This window comes from Andrographis paniculata, unplaced genomic scaffold, assembly GCF_009805555.1.
Source record: "Andrographis paniculata isolate CXL003 unplaced genomic scaffold, ASM980555v1 Contig9END, whole genome shotgun sequence".
Taxonomy (NCBI): Eukaryota; Viridiplantae; Streptophyta; class Magnoliopsida; order Lamiales; family Acanthaceae; genus Andrographis; species Andrographis paniculata.
The window spans coordinates 5,875,400-5,899,903 of NW_026137639.1; the positions used below are offsets into that span (position 1 = coordinate 5,875,400).

General features: G+C 40.7%; 1 long non-coding RNA gene across 3 annotated transcripts; it reads left to right on the forward strand.

Annotated features, from left to right (window-relative positions):
- The first annotated feature begins 213 nt into the window (after window positions 1-213).
- Window positions 214-13,390, forward strand: LOC127244251 (uncharacterized). Of its 3 annotated transcripts, none has more exons than XR_007837117.1 (4): window positions 214-357; window positions 694-749; window positions 13,066-13,113; window positions 13,306-13,390. It is a non-coding gene; the product is annotated as an uncharacterized LOC127244251 (long non-coding RNA). The 3 variants fall into 3 exon arrangements; XR_007837115.1 differs by having other exon boundaries at window positions 214-453; window positions 13,306-13,389; XR_007837116.1 differs by lacking the exon at window positions 13,306-13,390 and adding an exon at window positions 13,146-13,266 and having other exon boundaries at window positions 214-453; window positions 13,066-13,097.
- Window positions 13,391-24,504: the final 11,114 nt, after the last annotated feature.

The following is a 24,504-nucleotide window of genomic DNA, read 5'->3' on the forward strand; positions in this document are numbered from 1 at the left end:
TTTTAAAATACAAGTCTCATGTTGAAGATGCAGAATTTTTTTTTTATAATAATTACTTATTAAAAAATTAAAATAATTAATTTTAATTCTAATTTATTTTAAAGTTGAGAAACTCTAATTCATTTTTATAATAATTTGATTCTAATAATTATTGTTACGTACGAAATTTAGAATTAGGTTAAAAGCCCAAGGTAAAAAGAAGAATGGGCCTGGCAATAGAGTTGATTGAACTGACTGAAGGGCACCATGAGGAAATCAAGGAAAATAGGTTTATTACTAAGGAAAGTCCTCAGGTCGGAAGGTCTTCAGGTCGGTAGGTCCTCAAGACGGAAAGTCATTAGGACGGAAGGACCTCAGGTCGGTAGGTCCTCAAGACGGAAGGACCTCAGGTCGGAAGGTCTTCAGGTCGGTAGGTCCTCAAGACGGAAAGTCATTAGGACGGAAGGACCTCAGGTCGGTAGGTCCTCAAGACGGAAGGACCTCAAGTCGGAAGGTCTTCAGGTCGGTAGGTCCTCAAGACGGAAAGTCATTAGGACGGAAGGACCTCAGGTCGGTAGGTCCTCAAGACGGAAGGACCTCAAGTCGGAAGGTTTTCAGGTCGGGAGGTCCTCAAGGCGGAAAGACCTCAAGTCGGAAGGTTTTCAGGTCGGGAGGTCCTCAAGGCGGAAAGACCTCAAGTCGGAAGGTTTTCAGGTCGGGAGGTCCTCAAGACGGAAAGACCTCAAGTCGGAAGGTTTTCAGGTCGGGAAGTCCTCAAGACGGAAAGACCTCAAGTCGGAAGGTTTTCAGGTCGGGAAGTCCTCAAGGCGGAAAGACCTCAAGTCGGAAGGTTTTCAGGACGGGAGGTCCTCAAGACGGAAAGACCTCAAGTCGGAAGGTTTTCAGGTCGGGAAGTCCTCAAGGCGGAAAGACCTCAAGCCAGATGGTTCGCAAGTCGGGAGGATTGGCGGTCGGACCCATACTATTGTAGATTGGCAGTCGGGCCAAAAGAGCGGAAGGTCTGTGGTCGGCTCAAAGAGTGAAATATAGGGATAATTTTGGTCTGCTGGGGACGCGTGTCAGCATGAGAAGGGTTGGAAGACGGTTGGGAAGGAGACGTTGTAACCGTTCGGGTGACGGTTTTCGGTACGGTTTCCCAGAGAATATTTAAAGGCTTGGATAATCATTTGACAAGGCATCTTCAATCAACTTCAACAAAGCAAAGTCAGATTTGGGGATCACCACTTTAAATTTCAGTCTTTTATTTTCCAGTTTATTTTCTGTACCATACAGTGTTTAGAGATTCCTAATCTCAGGCACTAATTAATCAAGTTTAAGGATATTTTCTATATCTTTGAATTTTACTTTATTTTTGTTGAAAAATTACATCAACAAATTGGCGACCACAGTGGGAGCAAGACAAAATTGCTCATTCCAATTCCGGCGATAATTTCATACGTCTTAGATCCGGCCGAATCATCGGAAGGGTCCATATGGCAGGTTCACAACCACAATCATCTTCGGCACCGGTGGGAGAATCCGTTCCACCACCTATTGTGCCAAATGCCGGGGAAATCCCACAACCACCAACTGATTGGTGGTCTTATGTTCAACAAATGAACAACCAGCATACTTTGGTTATGCAGAATATGTTGCGTGAGCAACAAACGAACATGTTGCGTGAGCAACAGAGTCTGATGCAGAACATGATAGATCAAGCACTGTCAAGGGTTAGTCTTCAACCCACTCAAACGCCACCAGGAGTGTCACCGTCCAGACCACAGGCAAATTTTGCAGGGCCATCATTCGTGGATAGTACTTTCCCAAGTGCCACAAATCCCAACCGTATGGATAGGGGAAAATCTCCTTTGACCTTTCCCAACAATGTTCCACTGGGACCAAGGGTTACCAATCCGCAGCCGAACAATTCAAGGGAGGACAGGCCCGAAGGATATATACATGATCCTATTCATATTCCTGTGCAGGATCCGTTCCATGTTCCTGATCATCAACGCTTTCATGTAGATCCTGATGAGATTGCACATATATTAAGGGATCAGTATGGATTAACTCCTCAGATGGCTAACCGCCCTGCATATCAGAGACCTTTCCCAGAAAGGATCATTAATGAACACCCTCTCCCAAGGAATTTTCGACCACCCGATTTTCATGCATTCTCAGGGGAGGACGGATCTTCCACCATAGAACATGTTGGTCGGTTCACAGCACAATTAGGAGAAGTTGGCAATAACCCTTTTTATAAGTTACAGCTGTTTGGTTTATCTCTTACCAGAACGGCGTTTTCGTGGTTTGTAAGTCTACCTCCTGGACAAATTCAGACATGGGAAGGACTGGAGATGGCATTTCACGCTAGATTCTTCAATCCTTTACCAGTTGTTTCTTTAACTGATCTACTAGAATTGAGACAGTTTCCAGAAGAATCTGCTTCACAGTTTATAGAAAGGGTGCGATTGATGAAGGGACGATGTCCTACGGTAATCAGTGAGAAAGAGATGACCAATTTAGTGGTCCGGAATATGCATACTCGCTTAAGAAAGGCACTCACTGCCCTGGATGTTGAGGATTTGGCAAGTCTTGCATCCAAGGCAGGACGTTTAGAGTCTTTGTTCAGAGAGGAAGATCAGCATAATAGGCGTAATAGAGGCCAACATATGGCGAGTATGGGAACAGAAACATGTGACTTTGATTTTAATCAGTCAGAAGAGATGGCAGCCGAAATCCTTTCTGGAAAACCTTATGTATGCCCTAAATTGAAGCCAGTACCAGGATCTGAAGGAAAGGAGCAACCGACTTTTGATAGTTCGAAAGCTGATGAAATCTTTGATATCCTATTGACTGATGGGCAGATCCGTATTCCAAAGGGGCAAAGATTGGCCACTAAAGAAGAAATCAAAGGGAGACCATATTGTAAGTGGCATAATTCTTTCACACACAATACAAGTCAGTGTACTCATTTCAGGAAGGAAATTCAAAAGGCCATCAAGACAGGTCGGCTCAAATACATCACTCTAGGTGTAGACCAGCAACCGTTTCCGAAAGTAACAACTGCAATGGTTGACATCCAACCAAGTTCGGAAACAAGGAAAAGTTCGGCCAATGATGGACAAACAGGGGAACGAACTCAGGCAAGCCCCGGAACAAAGAAAGGAAATCAGCCAAAAAGCAGCCGACCTGAAGAACGACTCAAAGTTTGTGAGAAACCAGTCGCTGAAAAATGGGACCATCCAGACGGTTCTTTTAACGTGGAGGTGAAAGAAAAAGTTTTAGTGCGTGACCACCCGACCAGAAAAACAGGGTCAGTCGGGAACAATTGGGCTCGAAATAAAAAGCCTTTACCAGTTGATATAGATCCTCGTTTCCCAGGTATGAATCGTACACAGATTCGCAATGCCAAACGCAGGTATGCTGCAAAGTATGGGAAACGAGTTCCTTCAGCAAAACAACTAACCGACGAACAAAAAGCAGCCGACCATTTGGCAGGAGATCAGTCCATTCGGGTCTTTACAGAACAAACGACCAACGAGCAGGGAGCAGCCATTCAGTCTCCAATTGGTCGGTCCAGTCGGGTCTGGTCAGGAAAGCAACCGAATGACGGATTAGGCGCTTCCGACCATACCAAAAGAAGTTCGTCGGGACAGGGGAAAGGTAAAGGAATGGCAGATGAAATAATTAAAGGTTTTAGATGCCAACATTGTGAACGGATCAACATCAATCCATCTCTTGAAGATTTCCGTATAGAATCTTTGACGCTTCAACCTCAGAACAAGACGAAGGAAGAAGTTCTAACTACAGAGGAAAGTTCAAGATCTGTTAAATCTCGTCTGGGACCACGAATCCCTTGTCGGATGACAGAGATTAATCAGATTAGAGATGAACCGATGTGGGCGAGTCTGGTAGATGATACTATGGACGAACCGTTATGGGCATTCTTGGCAGATGATGAATTAGAGGAAACAGAGTGGGCAAAGACTTCAGATTCTGAGCCTCAGCCGGAGCTACCTTCGATTGTGTTTCCTCCTATTCCAGAGGGTGCGATCTCCCATTTGAAGCCTCTGTATGTTAATGCTCATATTTGTGGGAAACCAATCACAAAGGTTTTCGTGGATAATGGAGCAGTTTTTAATGTTATGCCATTGAAGACTCTCAAGAAGCTAGGGAAAGGAATTCATGATCTGTCTCCTGTGGAATTCGAAATGACAAGTTTTACAGGGCAGCCGACTAAGCCTGAGGGCATGATGGTTGCCACAATCGAGGTCGGACCAAAGAAGATCTCCACTGTTTTCTTTATTGTGGACGCAGATACTACATACTCTCTCTTGCTGGGAAGAGACTGGATTCATGCCTCTCAATGTGTGCCTTCAACCCTGCACCAACAATTAATGTTCTGGGAAGGAAATCAGGTCTTCAAAATGGAAGCGAATGACAACCCATTCGATGTATCAGAACAAGTTGAAGAGTCAGTGTTTTATTCCAGTCATTTGGCTCCGATGTCTCAGTTGTATATGGCCAGGGAATACCCAATCAAGGGTTATAAAGTCACTGGCCAGAACTCGATGTTCTATTAAAAGAACACCTTTATTGTATGGCTCATGATAAAGCCACACCCATTCCCATATAATTTGTTTGTCATGGATGATACAAGCTTAGAAGTATGTAGTTCTTTTATTAATAAGTTCTATTTAAAGCAGTTATTACATAAAGCAGAAAATAGTAAAGAGATTCTGGATGTTCACCTCCAAGAAGATGAACAATTTCGTTGGCCCGACTTATTAGAAAAAACAGAACCAACAGCTTCATCACAAGACCCATTATTGGAGTTTAATTTAGGAACCGAATTGGTTCCAAAAGTGATCAGGTTAAGTGGTTATTTGTCTAAAGAGCAACAAACAATGATGCTCGAAGTTATTAGAAACAACATTGATTGTTTAGCATGGGATTATTCAGAGATGCCTGGTTTGACAAGAAGTCTAATAGAGCATCGATTGCCTATCAAAGAAGGTTGTAAACCTTACAAACAACCTCCAAGGCGAATGAGCCCGGATCTAATGCCTCAAATCAAGGAAGAAATCCAAAAACTTCTCAAAGTGGGTTTTATTCAGCCTTGCCGTTATGCGGAGTGGCTGGCTAATATTGTGCCAGTGGTCAAGAAAAATGGTAAGATTGGATATGCATCGATTTCAGGGATTTGAATCTAGCTACCCCTAAGGATGAATATGTGATGCCTATGGCCGACATGTTGATAGATGCAGCAGCAGGGCATAAAATCCTTAGTCTGATGGATGGTTATGCAGGTTATAACCAAATATTTCTGGCAGAAGAAGACATTCCTAAGACAGCATTCAGGTGCCCAGGGGCTTTAGGTATTTATGAATGGACAGTCATGCCATTCGGGTTAAAGAATGCAGGGGCAACTTACCAAAGAGCCATGAATTCAATCTTTCATGATTTAATTGGCAGATCTATGGAAGTGTAAATTGATGATGTTATTGTTAAATCTGCCAGTTTTGATGAACATTTGAGAAATCTTGAAGAGGCATTCGAAAGAATGAAGAAGTACAAGTTGAAGATGAATCCAACCAAATGTGCTTTTGGAATATCAGCCGGGAGCTTTTTAGGATTTTTAGTTCATGAGAGAGGAATTGAAATTGATGCCAACAAGGCTAAAGCCATTCTTGATAGTCGGCCACCCAAGACGATTAAAGAAATCCAAAGTCTTTTGGGTAAGGTGAACTATTTGAGGCGTTTCATTTCTAATGCTGCTGGCAAGGTCAGACCCATCACTAAATTGTTGAAAGCTGGAAAAAATGTTTTGAATGGGGTCCCGATCAACAGATGGCTTTAGATGCTATCAAGCAGGCATTGGTTCACCCTCCAGTCTTGATGCCTCCTAAACAAGGTCGGCCACTCAAACTTTATTTGGCAAATACATATGAAGTGGTTAGCTGTTTATTGGCACAGGATGGTGATGACGGGAAGGAAAGGGCAATCTACTATCTCAGTAAAACCCTTACAGGACCAGAACTGAATTACACTATGCCAGAGAAAATGTGTTATTCATTGGTTTTCGCTTGTACTAAACTCGAGCATTATTTGCTGCCCAGAAGAATTGAGGTCATATCAAGGTGGATCTCATCAAATTGATTTTGCAGAGACCTACTATGAAGGGCAGACTTATGAAGTGGGCCATCAAATTGGCTCCTTTTGATCTTCAACATTCCCCTCTGAGGGCAATCAAGGGACAAGCAGTAGCCGACTTCTTAGCAGAATTCTCACAAGTCGGGTATTCTCTTTGTGATAGTGTCCGACCATTTAGTTGTTCATCATATTTGGATAATCTACAGGTCGGATGTGTGCCTTATATAAGTACCAGAACATGGTTGATGTTCTTTGATGGTTCTACCTCTGGAAACAAATCAGGGGCAGGGGTCTTTTTGCAAGGACCTGATGGTCAAAAGATCAACTTACAATTACGATTGGAAGCCATGACCCATAATTCGGCAGAATATGAGGCTTTAATTTTGGGTTTGGAGGCTTTAATAGCCAGGAAGGTCCAGTCTGTAATAATAAGGGGGGATTCTCAATTAGTAGTCAACCAGGTAAACAATCAATATGTTTGCAATTACCCTCATCTTCGCAGATACAGGGACATTGTGGGTCGGTTACTGACGAAAATCTCAGAAGTAATAATTGAGTTCATTCCGAGGAAAGAAAACCAACGTGCTGATGAGTTGGCTCAAAGGGCCTGTAAAGGAATTCTGGAGGATATGTGGTCGGAGGTCAAGTCGGGCATAGAAGAAAAGACAGACCCAATATGTGACCGAACGGTCGGGCAAAAGGCTGTCAGACAGGAGCCCGACTGCGAAGTTACGGTCGGGCAAAAGGCTGTCAGACAGGAGCCCGACTGCGAAGTTACGGTCGGGCAAGAGGCTATTGGACAGGAGACCGACTACGAAATTATGGTTGGGCAGGAGACTGTCGGACAGGAGCCCGACTGCGTAGTTACTGTCGGACAGGAGCCCGACGGCTTAGTTACAGTCGGATACAAAGATACCAGTGAAACAGTGCCCGATTGGAGAACAGAGCTTATCACGTATTTACAGAATCCAGGTGCAAGTGTTTCAGTTGCGACACGATTGAAGGCTTTGCGTTTTCAATTGATAAATGGAATTTTGTATAAGAGATCATTTGAAGGTTTACTTTTGAAATGTTTGGGGTCTAAAGAAGCTCTAGAGGTAATGACAGAAGTACATGGTGGGATATGTGGAGCTCATCGGGCAGGTCTGAATATGAGATGGGCCATTCATCGTTTGGGTTTTTTCTGGCCAAAGATTTTTGAAGATTGCATACAATTTGCCAAGGGCTGCCAGGAATGTCAAAGACATGGAAACTTAAACCATTTGCCAGTAACCGAATTGCAATTTTTGGCAAAACCATGGCCTTTTAAATCATGGGCTATGGATATTATTGGTAAGATACATCCTGCTTCATCGAAACATCATTGTTTCATATTGGTCGCGACTGATTACTTTACCAAATGGGTAGAAGCAGTTGCTTTGAAAAATGTGGATCAGAAAGAAGTGATAGACTTCGTTTTGAATCAAATTATTTACAGATATGGTATCCCTCAGTCTATAACAACCGACCAAGGCCTGGTTTTCACAGGGGAAAAGTTCTCTAGTTTCTTGGCAGAATTCGGTGTTCGATTACATCATTCTTCACCTTATTATCCCCAAGCCAATGGACAGGCGGAAGCAGCAAATAAGATTATTATTGGGATTATAAAGAAGATGGTTGAAGGGAACCCAAGAAAGTGGCATTTGTTATTGTCTCAGGCTTTATGGGCACATAGGAATACCAGAAATACGGCCACAGGGTTCTCACCTTACCAACTCACGTTTGGCCAAGATGCTGTTTTACCAGCCGAAATCCGAGTATCATCTGGCCGAACAGAATTTACTGATGGTGATCTTACAGAGGAATACCAACAACTTATGTTGCAACAGTTAGAAGATTTGGATGTTAACCGACTTCATGCAATAGATCGAAGTGTGAAACAGAGTGAAATCAGAGCAAGGAGTTACGGAAAGAAAGTTCTTCACAGGACATTCCAAAAAGGAGACCTAGTCTGGAAGACCATTCTTCCTACATATAAGAAAACTGACCAATTGGGAAAGTGGTCACCGAATTGGGAAGGACCATACATTGTTCAAAAAGATATTGGGAATGGTGCTTTCATTATTGTAAATCATGAAGGTAAGAGAGTACATGATTGTATTAATGCTAAATATCTGAAGAGGTATTATCCTGCCTTTTCAGATAACAAAACTGCCTGAAACAAATATTATTCAGAACCCATTTGTGGGGTTCGAACCTATTTAAAGGTTCATTCAGTTAGTCATCGTGTAGTTGTGAGAAATTTTCTGCCTCTGAATCAGACTTTTCATCCCAGTGAGTGGATATTAGCTCTGGTTCTTCTTCAATAAGATCTTCCAAATCTGGTCGGTACCTTTCCCATTGGCTTTGCATTTCATCTAAATCTTGATGGGTACGTGCTTGCATGTCTGTTATGGCTTGATGTTCACGATCAACAATGGTCCGTAATCTTGAGAAGACTTTTCGTTGATTGGAAAAGATGTTATCCCAACCAAGATCTGGAAGTATAGTTGCTGCGTGATTTTCTATCATTTCCATGTGATGATGGAGATCAGGAATGCGGCTAAGGATGTCACGAAGAGGTTCATACCCCTCAATGACTTTTTCCATCAGGCGGATGACGCGATGAATGGTTCTTCTACCTCGTTGGGAGAATCGGAATTTGAAGTCTAGTTGCTTGAGTATATGTAACAAGTCTTCTGCATGGCCTCCAATAGGGTGATTACCCACAAAGAAGGGTTGAAGAACACCTTCCCAGTTTCTTGATGGAACATGAGGTCGGTCATTCGCCATGTTTGTTAACACTTCAAGTGTTTTTGATTTTCAAAATATGCCTTGGAATGTGTTTCTTAAAATGTGAGAAACAATGTTCTTTTAAAGAAGGAGTTTGTTTCGATTCCTACAAAGTTGGAAATTGAAAGGTGATCCTTGTTTTGAGAGACGAAAGAAAAAATGGATTACTAAGTCAAATGTTGTTACAAAGGGGGAAATATTACAACAGTGCCCCTAGGGCAGTTTTTATATGGGTCCATTTGATTTCATCCCTGGATAGCCTTCTGGTATTGGCAGCCGTCTGATATCTTATGATGAATTGGGATCGGGCTTGGGTTTTCAGCTCTTGATCCAATTCAGCCTCATTTTTGGTATACTTCTCAAGCAGACGCTGTTCATTGGTAATTTGCTTATCCAGGGTAGACTGTTCTTTCCTCAGCTCCCGCAATTCTGCCTCCTTTTTCTGAATAGCTTCATCGACTTGAGCTTTCGTGCTAAGGAGACCACCCAGCCTTCCAGTAGTCTGCTGAAGGGATTCTCGGGTCTTAGCCAAAGAATTCTCCAGCGTTGTTTGATCGAAGTCGGGCTGGGGGGTTTCGGTTGACAGGAGTCCAATGACTAACACTTCAGTCTTGAGCTCTGTAAGTCTTTCCATCAGCCGATGCAGAATGGGGACGGCTGGCGATTCCGTTGGAGTGTAAAAAAGAAGGCCACCAACCGTCTGAATGAGTTTGTCCAATAAGTCGGATCTCAATTCTGACAGGGGATGGTTAATGGCCTCAGTGAATATGGTTCGGGCCTCCGCCGGAACCGGAACAGTCGATAGGACAGCTAAGTCCGAAGGCCCCTGCAAGGCCTACAATGTCAATAAGTATTCCAAGGGAGGTGCAAAGTTGTTCAGATAAGATATGTGTTACCTCTGGGCGGACTGCTGTCAGTGAGGGGGGCAGCAATGAGGTCGGTCGAGTAGGGCAGACAGCTGGTATAATAGCAGCCGACTCGTCGGCTGCTGCAAATGGTCGCTGAGGTGCCGACCTGGGTCCCTATGGAAAGTAGTATATAAAACAGTTAGTGTTTTCTGAAAGAAACGCTGTAGCATGGATTGATTTTGATCTTACCAAATTCACAGAAGTCTCCGAATCGGACGAAGACACTTCTTCCATTTCTGGAGGTTGGGCTGCCATAGGTGGTTCTTCTGCCTGCCACTCGATGGCTGGAGGAAGCGCCGCTGCTGGTTGGGCGGCTGCAGGTTGAGCGGCTGCATCTAGAGCTACTGCAGCCGGGATCTCTGGGGCACCTTCGATTTCGGGATCAGCAGCATCAGGGATGTCGTTTTGAGGGTCAGCTTCGGCGAGGGCGGCTGGTTCTTCCTTTGACATGGATGAGTCTGATGCTATGTATGGCGGTCGACCCATCTGGGAAGTAGTTCCTTCGCTGTCAGAAGAGACCCCTGCTGCTGATCCGATGGGTGAAGGTGTCTGTGAAAAATCATGGAAATGTTTGTTGTTAAATATATCAAGGTTGATCATTAGAATCCTAAGTATTGCTGATGAGAGAACTTACTGGTTCTATAGGCACTGCTGGTAAAGATTGCCTCCTGGTCGGGTGCCTGGCCCGACCACTCCTCGGTACGGGAGGAAGAGTTTGCCTCCTCGTCGGGTCCTCCGCCCGACTGCTCATTGGCAAATGGGTCTGGACCAAAGGCCCGATTGAATGGTCGGCTGGGACTGGTGTTGCTTGTGTGGTCGGTATTACCAAAGTCGGTTCTGAGGAATGAAATGAGTGACATCAAAGTTAAGATATAGTGAATTGGTTCACGGTTGTAAGGAAAAAATTACCTATTCGGGATCGGGTCCTTGCGGACGTCCTCGTAGTTCCAAGGTCCGCTGGTGCTTGCTGGTCGGCCCCAGAGGTCGGGGGTGTTGGCAGCCGGGACGCCTTCCTTTTTCGCGTTGGAACACTAGACCCGGTCCCCGGGGCGGCTGTTTGTTGTTGAGTGCTAGTATGTCTAGCCGCCCCTAGAACCAATCCTTGGGGGGGGAGGAGTATGTTCAGCAACCGACCCTCATCAGGGGAGATCAGGGGCCATACAACCGACCACCATTCATTGAATGTTTCTACAGTCTCAGGGTTGGAGCGGAAAGGAATATAAGAATTGGAAATTATATACGTGGTGAGCTGGGAGATATAAGAAGGAATTGAATTCGGTAGGACTCGTCGGTCAGGGCTTTGAAAAATTATATGCGGACACGCGACGGGTCCAGGGATACCTTGGCAACAGCCGAACTGGCGCGCCATGAATTGAGGTTCATAATTAAAAGTGTAAAAGGTTTTCTGCCCCTTTTTATCAAGTTTTTTGCTACTAAAAAGATACCTGGGTTTGAGGGCAACGTCCCAGGCAAAAGGATAAGTGGAATGAGGACAAGGCTCAGGAGTCGGAAGCGGATTTGGTACTGGAAAAGGCCAAAAATGGTCGGGAGCATAGCCCGCATACTTTTTATACATAGAAAATCGAGAGTTACTGCGGGTATCTGTTAAAACTGCGATTATTATTGGATCGGAAGATTGGAGGTTATTGCGTCCTGAGCAGAGTCGGTTAAGGGCTAATCCCAAATGTTTTTCAGCTGTTGGCATAGTGGGCGGAGATCCTAAGTTAAACGCGTTGGGGAAGTAGAGCCGGAACCAAAGTTCTAAAAACCAAAAAGGACCCGACGCGGCAGTGTCTAATTTCCTATTATCATTATCTGTTAAACGAAGGCTAACTCTAGTAAGTCCCTCAAACAGATTGGCTAAAAACAGGGTGCCAAGGGAAAAGAACCGACCTGACGTGATATGAATGGCCAGGTCGAGATGAGAAGGAAGAACACATTTGGAAGGGGAAACAATGACGTACCTACAAAGCCAAAAAAGGATAAAGGCAGTATGCTCCCGGTCGGTTACAGGGGTCCCTGGAGCCCCTTGCTGGTCGGTTGCGAACTTTGTCCAACCCCATTCCTTCACACCTTGTAAAGACCACCCTGGATGGTCTTCTGATGGCTCCTGCCCATCTAGGGCTCCCATTACAGGGTCTTCACCCACGACTGGGAGATGCGCGATCATTGCAACGTCCATAAGAGTTGGGCCAAAGGGGCCCGATGGGAAGAGGAAAGTCCCATTTTCCGCATTCCAGAAGGCAGACATAGCCAACAGCACCTTCTCATGCAGGTTGATAGGCATGGTGGACAGTAGTATTGCTTGGTCGATCTTTTGGGAACGCCATTGGGTCTGGAAGTGTTCTGCTACCCGTCGATACCAAGCGCGGTAAGGATCTTTTGGGTCTGTGAGATGGGTTTTGATGCTGTCTCGAATGCGAACTGCTTGGTAGTTAGGGCTGTTGATAGCCAAGGAATTTCGGGATTCCAAGACTTCCCTCATCCGATTTGAATCTTCAGGAGTAGTGCAATATGGACGGATCGTCGGAGTTAGTACTTTCGAGGCTGAAAATGGGCCCTCCGGGAGGGTTCCGTCGAAGGGAAGGGCAGGAATGTATTGATTCGCCATGGTTAGAGTGTTTTGGGATTGTGATTCACAAAAGCTTGTATTGCGGAGAAGGAAGTTAATCAGGAGTGTTGCAGTAACTGGTGCAGTTGCTAAGGGAGTTTTTCAAGAGGGTGGTGATTTATGAACTTCCAAACATTGATTGTTAAATGGCGTTTGAAAGTCCCTTGGCGGCGGGCAAAGCCCAAGGTAAAAAGAAGAATGGGCCTGGCAATAGAGTTGATTGAACTGACTGAAGGGCACCATGAGGAAATCAAGGAAAATAGGTTTGTTACTAAGGAAAGTCCTCAGGTCGGAAGGTCTTCAGGTCGGTAGGTCCTCAAGACGGAAAGTCATTAGGACGGAAGGACCTCAGGTCGGTAGGTCCTCAAGACGGAAGGACCTCAGGTCGGAAGGTCTTCAGGTCGGTAGGTCCTCAAGACGGAAAGTCATTAGGACGGAAGGACCTCAGGTCGGTAGGTCCTCAAGACGGAAGGACCTCAAGTCGGAAGGTCTTCAGGTCGGTAGGTCCTCAAGACGGAAAGTCATTAGGACGGAAGGACCTCAGGTCGGTAGGTCCTCAAGACGGAAGGACCTCAAGTCGGAAGGTTTTCAGGTCGGGAGGTCCTCAAGGCGGAAAGACCTTAAGTCGGAAGGTTTTCAGGTCGGGAGGTCCTCAAGGCGGAAAGACCTCAAGTCGGAAGGTTTTCAGGTCGGGAGGTCCTCAAGACGGAAAGACCTCAAGTCGGAAGGTTTTCAGGTCGGGAAGTCCTCAAGACGGAAAGACCTCAAGTCGGAAGGTTTTCAGGTCGGGAAGTCCTCAAGGCGGAAAGACCTCAAGTCGGAAGGTTTTCAGGACGGGAGGTCCTCAAGACGGAAAGACCTCAAGTCGGAAGGTTTTCAGGTCGGGAAGTCCTCAAGGCGGAAAGACCTCAAGCCAGATGGTTCGCAAGTCGGGAGGATTGGCGGTCGGACCCATACTATTGTAGATTGGCAGTCGGGCCAAAAGAGCGGAAGGTCTGTGGCCGGCTCAAAGAGTGAAATATAGGGATAATTTTGGTCTGCTGGGGACGCGTGTCAGCATGAGAAGGGTTGGAAGACGGTTGGGAAGGAGACGTTGTAACCGTTCGGGTGACGGTTTTCGGTACGATTTCCCAGAGAATATTTAAAGGCTTGGATAATCATTTGACAAGGCATCTTCAATCAACTTTAACAAAGCAAAGTCAGATTTGGGGATCACCACTTTAAATTTCAGTCTTTTATTTTCCAGTTTATTTTCTGTACCATACAGTGTTTAGAGATTCCTAATCTCAGGCACTAATTAATCAAGTTTAAGGATATTTTCTATATCTTTGAATTTTACTTTATTTTTGTTGAAAAATTACATCAACAATTATATTATTTATTTTGTTATAAATATTTTAATATAGATACAAAAGAGTAAATAAATTAAATTATGTATTAATTAAACAATATATTATACATATAAATAAAAATAATGATAAATTGTTAAAGAACATATAGGTTTTTTTATAATCATTACTTTTTCTGAAAAGTTGAACATTTTATTTTTATTTTTAAAATACAAGTCTCTTGTTGAAGATGCAGAGATTTTTTTTTTATGTAATAATTACTTACTGAAAAGTTATAATAATTATTTTTTATAATTTTATAAATATAAGGAGTTACAGGGTTTTTCTTTGTATTCAATATTATTTAAACATCTCATTTTAACTTTTAACTTTCATTTTTGTTTCCGTATTTCTGCCTTTATCTTCTATGCTTCTGCATTCTCTTCTTTCTACTAAAAAAATCTCTAATTCTCACATACTTTTCTACATCTCACTATGTCATACAGTTCTTACATAACATCAGACACCTTCTCTACATAGATGAAAACAAAAAAGCACAACAAAATAAAACAATAATTCTTAATCGGTAGAAAAATACATACATGGAAGCAAAAAATGCACAAAAATTATGTTAATATATATAATAAAAAAATATCAACTCTAAAAATAATTTGTGGTGGTACTGCCTTTTTAACTTGTGGCGGTAAAAATAAATCATATTATTTTTGAATTTATTAAAATAATAATATCATATTTAATATAAATAAATAATATATATTCTAAATTTAAAAATAACGTATATATCGTAATAATAGCACAGACACAAGCTCCCAATTTAAACATAAAATTACACTAATCTAAATAAAACAATAACAATCAATCCATAAAAAATCAAACACATGAAAACAAAAAAAGGCACAACAAAAATAATACATATATATAATAAAGATATATAAACCTCAAAAGTAATCTGATCGTTGCAATGTGTTTTTAACTTGTGTCAATAAAATAAAATTATAATATTTTTATAATTATTTAATAATTTTATTAAAATAGTAATACTACCTCCGTTATATAAGAAGAATACCATAGGTTTTTTTGCATATAGATATTTGAATATTAATTATTATATCAATACATAGTACAAATCAAGAGAAAATGACAAAAATACCTCTATAAGTCTCTTATAATACAAATATAATGACATTTGTGGAGTAAATTATACAAATATAAAAATATTTTTAACGTATATACAATGACGCAAAAGACAAATGGTACTCTTTTTATGAGACAAAGACAATATTAAATTTAATATAAATAAAGAAATAACACATATTACAAATAAAAAAGTCACACATATAATAAAATAAAAGCACGCACATAATACACTTATCTAAACAAACCAACAACATTTAATAGGTAGAAAACCATAAAAATTAAACGAGAAAAGCACAACATATATTTATCATATATATAATAATAAAAATATAAACCCCATAAATACCAACAATAATTTGTATCATACTATTTTTTTAACCGTGTGTTAGTAAAAGCAAATCGTAATACTAATAAGTATTTACTAATTTTATAAAAATAATAATATCATATTTAATATAAATAACACACGTTACAAATAAATATCAATATCATATGTAATGTAATAAAACACACAACTTCCTATTTAATAAGAATATCATATTTAATATGAATAAATAGCACGTATTGCAAATTAAAATAATCACATATATAGTAATAAAAGCAAACACACATGTTCCTATTTAATCCATCATAAAAGCACTCGAATACCTTTTCACAAGGCGTCAAACTATGTAAGCAACAAATGCAATTATTTAAACAAAATAAAATTACAACTCTGCCCTTATTGAAAGTATACTAAATTAGTACGGTGCTGACAAAAAAAAAAAAACAAAAAAAAAATGTCAGCACTGTAACCAGCGCCTTAAAGTGATATAGTTATTTTTTAAAACAAAAGTATTAGTTTAGAATGAACAAAAATAAAAAATTGAACTATTATTTTGGAATAGAGAAAATAAATATTATTTTATACAAAAATTGCAAAGGACAATTATATAATTTTTTATTTTTTATTTTATCTATTTCCCTCTCCAGTAAAATACTATAATCTCCATCCGTGATTATTATATGATTTCTATTGTTTGCTAAATATATATCTAATTCATTGTTTTGGGAAAAAAACTTTAATAACTGTTAAATTTTTTGGGAGAAAATAATAAAATTATCTTATTGATCATCAAAATAAGAGGTCTATATTTAGGGAATACAAAACAGACTCGATAGACTCAAATCTAAGTAATCTAATATATGGATAAAACCAAATCTAAATATAAATCTAGCAAATCTAAATAGAAATCTAGCAAATCTAAAACGGAATATATAAAATATCTCAACATCTCCCTTCAAGCTCAAGTGGTATAGCATAAACCAACTTGAGTTTGATAAGAAAGTTGAATAGAAACGCAAAAGACGCAAATAAAAATAACAGTTGCTTGTCTGCCGTTGACGCCACCGCTCTACCGTGTCAAAGCCAGAAACAATGCTCTCAACTGAATTAGAGTCGAAAATAACATAACTCACAACGGAGTCGAAAATGACATGTCTCTCTACTTGAGCCGAAAACGACATGTCTCTCTACTGGAGTCGAAAACGGCGGGAGTACTCTTCACAAAGTTGGAAATAACAGGACTCTCATTGCAATCAGAAACATAGCTCTGGAGAAACGCAGTAGACGGATCGCAGAATCGCAGACTAATGTCCAGACATGACTTCAAATATAGACAAAATCAGGTTGAGGGAGAATCAAGATTAAGACCTGGAAGGGAAGAAAAGACTGTCAGATTTACGATAAAAACCTGTAAGGGAATTGAGAAGGTTGAGGGAGAATTGCGATGTGAAAACTAATTATGAATGATGATTAAAATTAAGGTGGAATGACGATGTCTTATTTAGAGACAAGGTAAGTAACACATAAGTAACACATCCGTCAATACTTCCCAAATCTATAATATCTTTTTTTATTTTTTAAATTTCCCGCCTATTCATTCTTAAAATTTTTTCTTTTGAGTGGTCTTTAAGATTTTTGGGGAAAATTATAAATTATATTTTTAAGGAAAATAAATGTAAATAAATAGATAAATAAATATACAAGTAGGTTTGAAACTAAACTAACATAACTAGTACGAATAATATATTTATAGCTTACACTCCCCCTCAAACTCAAGATGGGACAGTAGAGATCAACTTGAGTTTGTCTAAGAGCAATTGGAAGCGGCTGGAAAGAATAGACTTTGTGAAGATATTTGTTGTATGATATACGGAAGAGACCAGAACGAGATGGACAATATGATAGACGACATGCTGACGAATGAAGTGGTAGTGAAGCTCAATATTCTTGGTGTTCTCATGAAATGTATCATTATGTGCCATGTTTATAGCACTTTGACTATCACAATGAAGAGCGGTAGAAGACAGGTGAGGAACACCAAAATCAGTGAGTAATCGATGTAGCCATAAAAGTTTTGATGTGGAGTCAGCAAGAGCACGGTATTCTGACTCATCACTCGATCAAGAAACTATAGTATGCTTCTTTTTGCACCAAGAGATGAGAGAATCACGAAGAAATAAACAAAAACTAGTAGTCGAACGATGCTAGGTAGGTCACTAGCCCAATCAACATCAGAGTAACCGTTAAATGTCAAAGAGGTACAAGATGAGAAGTGTAAACAATGCATAAGAATATCTTTCATATGAGGAATAATGTGTAAGACAATAGAGTGTTGATAGGTCCTCGGACCAACCATAAATTTACTCATTATATGAACTGCATGAGCGATATTAGACGAGTGACAATCAAATAAATCAAACTCCTAACAAAATGACATTATAGAGTAGGATTGTCAAGAACAGAGCCATCATGAGAAGTGAGACGAACGTCATAGGAAAATAGTGTGGAGGCTATCTGAAAATCAGTGAGATCATCCCGAGAAATAAGATCAGAGGCATACTTATCCTGAGATAGATACAAACTATCGGAAGAATCAGAGACCTCAAGTCCCAAAAAGTAACAAAGGGGGCCAAAACTCTTCATCTCAAACTACTGACTGAGATATGTCTGTAGATCAGAAATACTAGATGCATCATCCGCCGTGATGATTATACCATCAACATAAAGCAAGAGAATAACTATTAATGTGGAAGAATGATGAAAAAATAAATTACAATTATAACCGCACGTAGTAAAACCAAATTCCAAGTGTTGAGCTAAATGTAGCATACCGGGACTAAGGGGCCTGCTTCAACCCATATAAAGTACAGTGTAAAAGACAAAACTTCCTAGAAGATAGAAAACCTGGAGGAGGAGTTATATAAATTTCTTCAGAAAGAGTGTCATGCAAAAATGCATTCTTGACAACTAACTGAAAAGGAGACCAGCTACGAATATCAACAACTGCAAGGAGACAACGAAACATAGTGAGATGAGCAATTGAAGCAAAAGTCTCCTCAAAATCGATTCCATAATCCTGGGAATAACTCTAAGCCACTAGATGAGCCTTTTAGCGCTCAATGGAACCATCAAAATTAGCTATAATTTTGATTGCCACTTGTATCCAATATGTGTCTTGTCAGAAGGTAAATCCACTAAATTCCAAGTGTGAGCCTTTTCCAGAGCTTGCAGTTCCTCAATCATAGCTTTTTGCCACAATGGATCAGCACTCGCCTTACAACATGATCTAAGCTCATGGTGAGATAACATGGCAATGTAACAATGATAATCAATAAGGTGGGGGGGAAGTCTACTCACATGGGTGGAGTGACGAAAATCATGGAGAGACTTGTAGGCAGACCAAATCCATAAAACAATGATAAGATAGGTTGATTAATGAGCTGTGACGTAAAGAAGGTAGAAGTGTCACAAAATAGATCAATGGGGAGAAGATAAAAGGAACAAAATAGTGAGTTAAACGGTATGCTAAACGTGCATAAGATGGAGAAGGAGGCGTGTTCCCAAAACGTGACATGATGGAATATACACAACCTATTGGAGATACATACCAACATCGATAACCCTTGTGTTCGACTCCATAACCTAAAAAGCAATATAAACGAGCCCATTGTTGGAGCTTTGCTCGTTCATGGGGATGGAGAAGAACTAAACACACATAACCAAAGGGATACAACAGACTATAATCAGGGGGACTGAACATATAAGCATTTGAAGGGACTGACATCATGATGGACAAACGAGAATAACCTATTAATAATATAAACAACAACCAAGGTTGCTTCCCCCCAAAAGCGATCAGGACACTTGGCAGAAAAAAAGAAGGTGATGAACTGTATCGAGAATGTAACAATGTTTGTGTTCTGTCCTCCCGTTTTGTTGGGACGTATAAGGGCAGGAATGTTGTACCATCGTATCCTGACTAGAGAGAAACTGTAAGAGTGATGTATCATTTTACTCACAAACATTATTAGTACGGAGGACTTTAAAAGGACATGAGAATTGAGTGTGAATTATATGAGCAAATTGAACATATATAGTGGGCAATTCAGAACAATTATTCAAAAAATAAATCCAAGTAAAATGTACAAAATCATCAATAAAGATAACATAATACTGAAAACCATAATAGATGAGATAGGAGAGGGACCCCAAATATCAGAGTGCACTATAGAAAAAAAGGTTCAATGTTTGTATAAGAACTTACGAAAAAACTAAGAGCAGGTTGTTTGCCAAGGTTGTAATCAATACAATCAAAAGACTCAAAACGACCTGGACCTAAGAGACCTTTATTATGGAGAGATTGGGATGATCAGAGCGAGGGTATGTATGGGAGGCACGAAGAGACTCAAGCTCAAATAATCAGCCCGTCTTGCCACCCATCCCGAGAAGTTGACCTGTCTATTAATCTTGAGCTTGCACACCACAAGAGGAGAAGGTTATGGTAAGACTTTGTTCAACTAATTGAACAATTAAGTTAAATTTTAAGGCTAAGTGAGGAATACAATTGTATCAGAAAGATATGAGAAAGGGGAACACCCAAAAACGGTGTGGGTACTACGCATGGAAGTACCATTCGCATTATGCATAAGTGGGGGAGACAAGAGACATAAATGATGAGTTATGAGGGTTTGATGTCATGTGGTTACAACAACCAGAATCAATATACCAATTAGATGTACCTGAAGTGACAAATAGAGCATAATTGGAATGGATAACCTGTTTTAGAATGACTTTTTTGTCGTGAATAGTATAAGCCGAATGCCGAGGCTCATTAGGGGCAACAATTGTAACTGAAGAAGTTGAAAAAGACCCGCAAGGTTCCGGAAGATGTGGGAGTAGAACTACTTGAACGCTGAGACTTGGTTCAACAAGCTAGAGCAATATGGCCACAAAAGTGACAGATGTGGGCACTCACTCTTTGGACAGGTGGCAAAAATATGATCAGAAGTCCTGCAAACTTGACATCGTCCAATACTAGGTGGTCGGGACTAGGGAGACATAACTAGAGCAGAATCAGAACCTGGTGTCTTAGTTAGCTGAAGTTGAGTCTCCTCAAATATAATCACCTAAATAGTAGCATCAAGAGTAGCCAATAGATGTCGATGTAGTAGTGAAGCACAAACAACCACATATTCAGCTCAAAAAGAGGTATCAAAATCTGAATAAGGTCAAGATGTTCCCGACTAATCTATGTCTGTCGAAGACGATATCAAATAGACTGAACTTGAGCAAGAAACTCATTGACTGACTGACCAGGTTACTTTCGGATAGAGCTCAACATGCTCCAAAGTTGATAATAATAAGCAAAACTTGTAGTATAAAAATGAGCAACAAAAACATCTCATGCTTCCTTTGCAGTATCAAAGGGAGTTAATTGTATCTAAATAGCAAGTACAAAGGTATTGCGCAAACAAGTAAGAATCTGATGATTCTTACTATCCCAATATTCCAAATTGACAACATAATCTGTAATCTCACGAAAGGTGAGATCAATATTAACAATAGGAGATGAATTGATAGGCGGAAGAACATCTCTAGTTACAATACACCATAGTTTCCTACCAATAAGAAAACTTTTCATACACTGCATCTAAATATCATAATTATCTCCGGACAAGATAATAGTAATAGGATAGCGGATATCCATATGTTCCATATCAAAAGATATGTGAAACAAAAAATCAGGATCACAAGATTACAGACGGCGTATGAAACATCGAACCAAATCAAGAAAAAGAATATTGTATGGGAAGAAAACCAAACTGTCACGGAAATAAAATCCGATCACACCACGATGTAGAGGAGGACGAGAGTACAACGGAGAATAATGTTTGGGGTGGAGCTCACGTGCCGGCCAAAGATTCCGGCGACACGATGATTGGACGGCGCATGTGACCTCCACTCGCCACTGACGGCGATGAAATTTTGGTCGCGAGGTCGCCGAAGGACACAGAACACGATGGTGGTGGCGGTGATGAACGGTAGTGGCCGGAAATATGTCGGATGGAATTTCAGTTATTTACAATTAAAACTGGTTAAAATCATACGACGAAAAATTTTGGAGAAAATTATGAATTACTACACTATTACGAAAACAAGGCATACAGAAATATATATATACAAATGGGCTAAGACTTACACTAAAATAAATAATATAAATAATACATCTATACCTAACATGGTGAATTAGATAAATAGATATGATTGAATTGTTTCAGCTCTTACACTTTATAATATAATTATATCCGATGGATCACAGTTTTGGGAAAGCATTCTCGTTACATTGGCTTCAATCAATTGTATTCTGGCTTATGAAATTCGAAATCATATATTGAAATCAGTACATTGAGATTCTTGAGCATCCTTGTTTATGACATTGGCTTTAATTAATTGTTCTTTTTGTGATTTTAAATTAAATCCAAAGGCTCTTCACTCCAATAAAAATTATATTATTTTAGTGGCAAAATCTATCATATTAAAATATTGCTTAAATAAGAATTTAAATAAAATTCACTCCGTCCAATTGAAAGGGCGACGTTTACTTTTTGCAAGTAGATTTTTAAATATTAATGTTATATTGAATTATAGTTGTTGATGTAATTTTTCAACAAAAATAAAGTAAAATTCAAAGATATAGAAAATATCCTTAAACTTGATTAATTAGTGCATGAGATTAGGAATCTCTAAACACTGTATGGTACAGAAAATAAACTGGAAAATAAAAGACTGAAATTTAAAGTGGTGATCCCCAAATCTGACTTTGCTTTGTTGAAGTTGATTGAAGATGCCTTTTCAGAATAAATCTGAATCCTTAAATAGCCTTTGAAGAAAACGGTTTGAACCGCCGTCTGATCGGTTACAGCAACCGCTGTCAACCGACCATCAAATTCTCCTCAATTGACACGTGTTACAACTTCCTTCAACCTCCCCAAACCTCTCACGCCTTAAACCGTCCCAGAAATGCCATTCGCCCGACATCATTTGGGCCGACCTCCACATCAGCCGCCCTCCGTCTTTGACCGACGTTAATTGGTCCGACCATGGACCAACCAAATGTGGTCCCGACCACGGACCAACCGACCGGCTCTATTTGCCTTATCTCTTTAGAAGGACAGACTGTCCTCTGGACAGATCTCCGCATCTGTCCGTACCTCTTCCTTGCCCGACCTTTCTCTTGACCAACCTTCGCGTCTGCCCGACTTCGTCTTTCACCCGATCTACGGTTTACCCGACTTGGGTACACCTTTTTTCAGACTCCGCCCGACCTTTCTTCCTTCCCGATCCTTGCATCTGTCCGATTGCACCCGACTTCTGGGTCATTTAACTTATATCCAGACCCGTCCAGAATCCCACTGCCATTATTTATTATTATTATTTTTTTGTGCGTAACAACATGCCTCCTCCTCAAGGCTCCTAAGCGTCACTTCCAGTGATGTTTAGGAGTTAGTAGGCCGTCATCCGAGGCCACATCAACCTCGGATCCGACCTTCATCTTTCAATGCTACGTTGAACCCGACCTCCATTTATCGCGGACTGGTGGTGGTCTGCACATTGATCGATTTTGCACTACCATCTCTTCAGCATCTCCCCCCTGACGGAAGTCATGATTATTTTCTGTAAAAAAGGATTCTAGCCTTCTTGCCGTGGATGCTAAACTGGCCAGATCTTGAAAGTCGTGGGCTGTCAGGGCCTCGCGAAGTCTGGTATGCATGTTCCTGACCACCAAATTGGTCATTTCGCTTTCATTGATCATCGTAGGACATCGTCCCTTCATCAATCGCATCCTCTCTATGAATTGGTAGCCGGTCTCTTCCGGCATCTGCGTGATCTCCAGAAGGTCTATCAGTGAGACTGTCGGCAGAGGATTAAAGAACCTTGCATGAAAATCTGCCTCTAAATCTTCCCAAGTTTGCAACTGTCCAGGCGGCAGACTGGCATACCAAGAAAAAGCTGTTCTTGTGAGCGACAACCCAAACAATTGTAACTTGTGAAACGGATTGTTGCCTACTTCTCCCAATTGAGCCGTGAAGCGACCCACATGCTCAATGGTAGAGGCTCCGTCTTCTCCCGAAAAAGAATAGAAGTCTGGTGGCCTATAATTTCTCGGGAGAGGATGATCGTTAATGATCCTTTCTGGAAATGGCCTCTGGTAAACCGGCCTGTTCACCGTTTGCGGATTCATTCCGAAATGCACCCGCAGAACTTGAGCAATATCCTCCGGATCTACTTTGGGTGGAATATGGTCGAACACTGGAATGTGATCGTGAGTCTGACCTCCCAATCTTTCTTCTCTGGAGAAGGCTGGTTCGGCTGGGATGGGATTATGAGTCTGTCCCTCCAACCTTTCTTCTCTAGAGAAGGCTGGTTCGGTTGGAATGGGATTATGGGTCTGTTCTCCTAATCTCTCATTCAGCTGGGTATTATCAACCCTCGGTCCCAAAGGAACATTATCTGGGAAAGTTAAAGGAATCTTCCCCATATCTGTTCGGTTGAAAGTTGTGACGCTTGGAAACGTACTGTCAACGTACGTTGGCCCTGCAAACGTTGATCCTGGAAAAATCGCCTGAAAACGAGCAGGTGACACGGCTGGAAGCATGTTTGGATACAGGGTGAATCTGGAGAATGCCTGATCCACCATGTTCTGTATTAGATTTTGTTGTTCACGCAACATGTTCTGCATAAACATAGTTTGCTGATTGTTCATTTGTTGAATATAAAACAACCAATCGGTAGGTGGTGGGGGAATCTCCCCTGGATTTGGCATGACTGGTGGTGAAACATTCTCTCCCACCGGTGCTGATGATGATTGCGGTTGTGTGCCTGCCATATTAATTTTTCTGATGATTCGGCCAGACCTCAGTTGTATGACATTTTGTGTTGATGTAGGATCAACAATCTTGCCTTTCTCCCACTGTGGTCGCCAATTTGTTGATGTAATTTTTCAACAAAAATAAAGTAAAATTCAAAGATATAGAAAATATCCTTAAACTTGATTAATTAGTACCTGAGATTAGGAATCTCTAAACACTGTATGGTACAGAAAATAAACTGGAAAATAAAAGACTGAAATTTAAAGTGGTGATCCCCAAATCTGACTTTGCTTTGTTGAAGTTGATTGAAGATGCCTTTTCAGAATAAATCTGAATCCTTAAATAGCCTTTGAAGAAA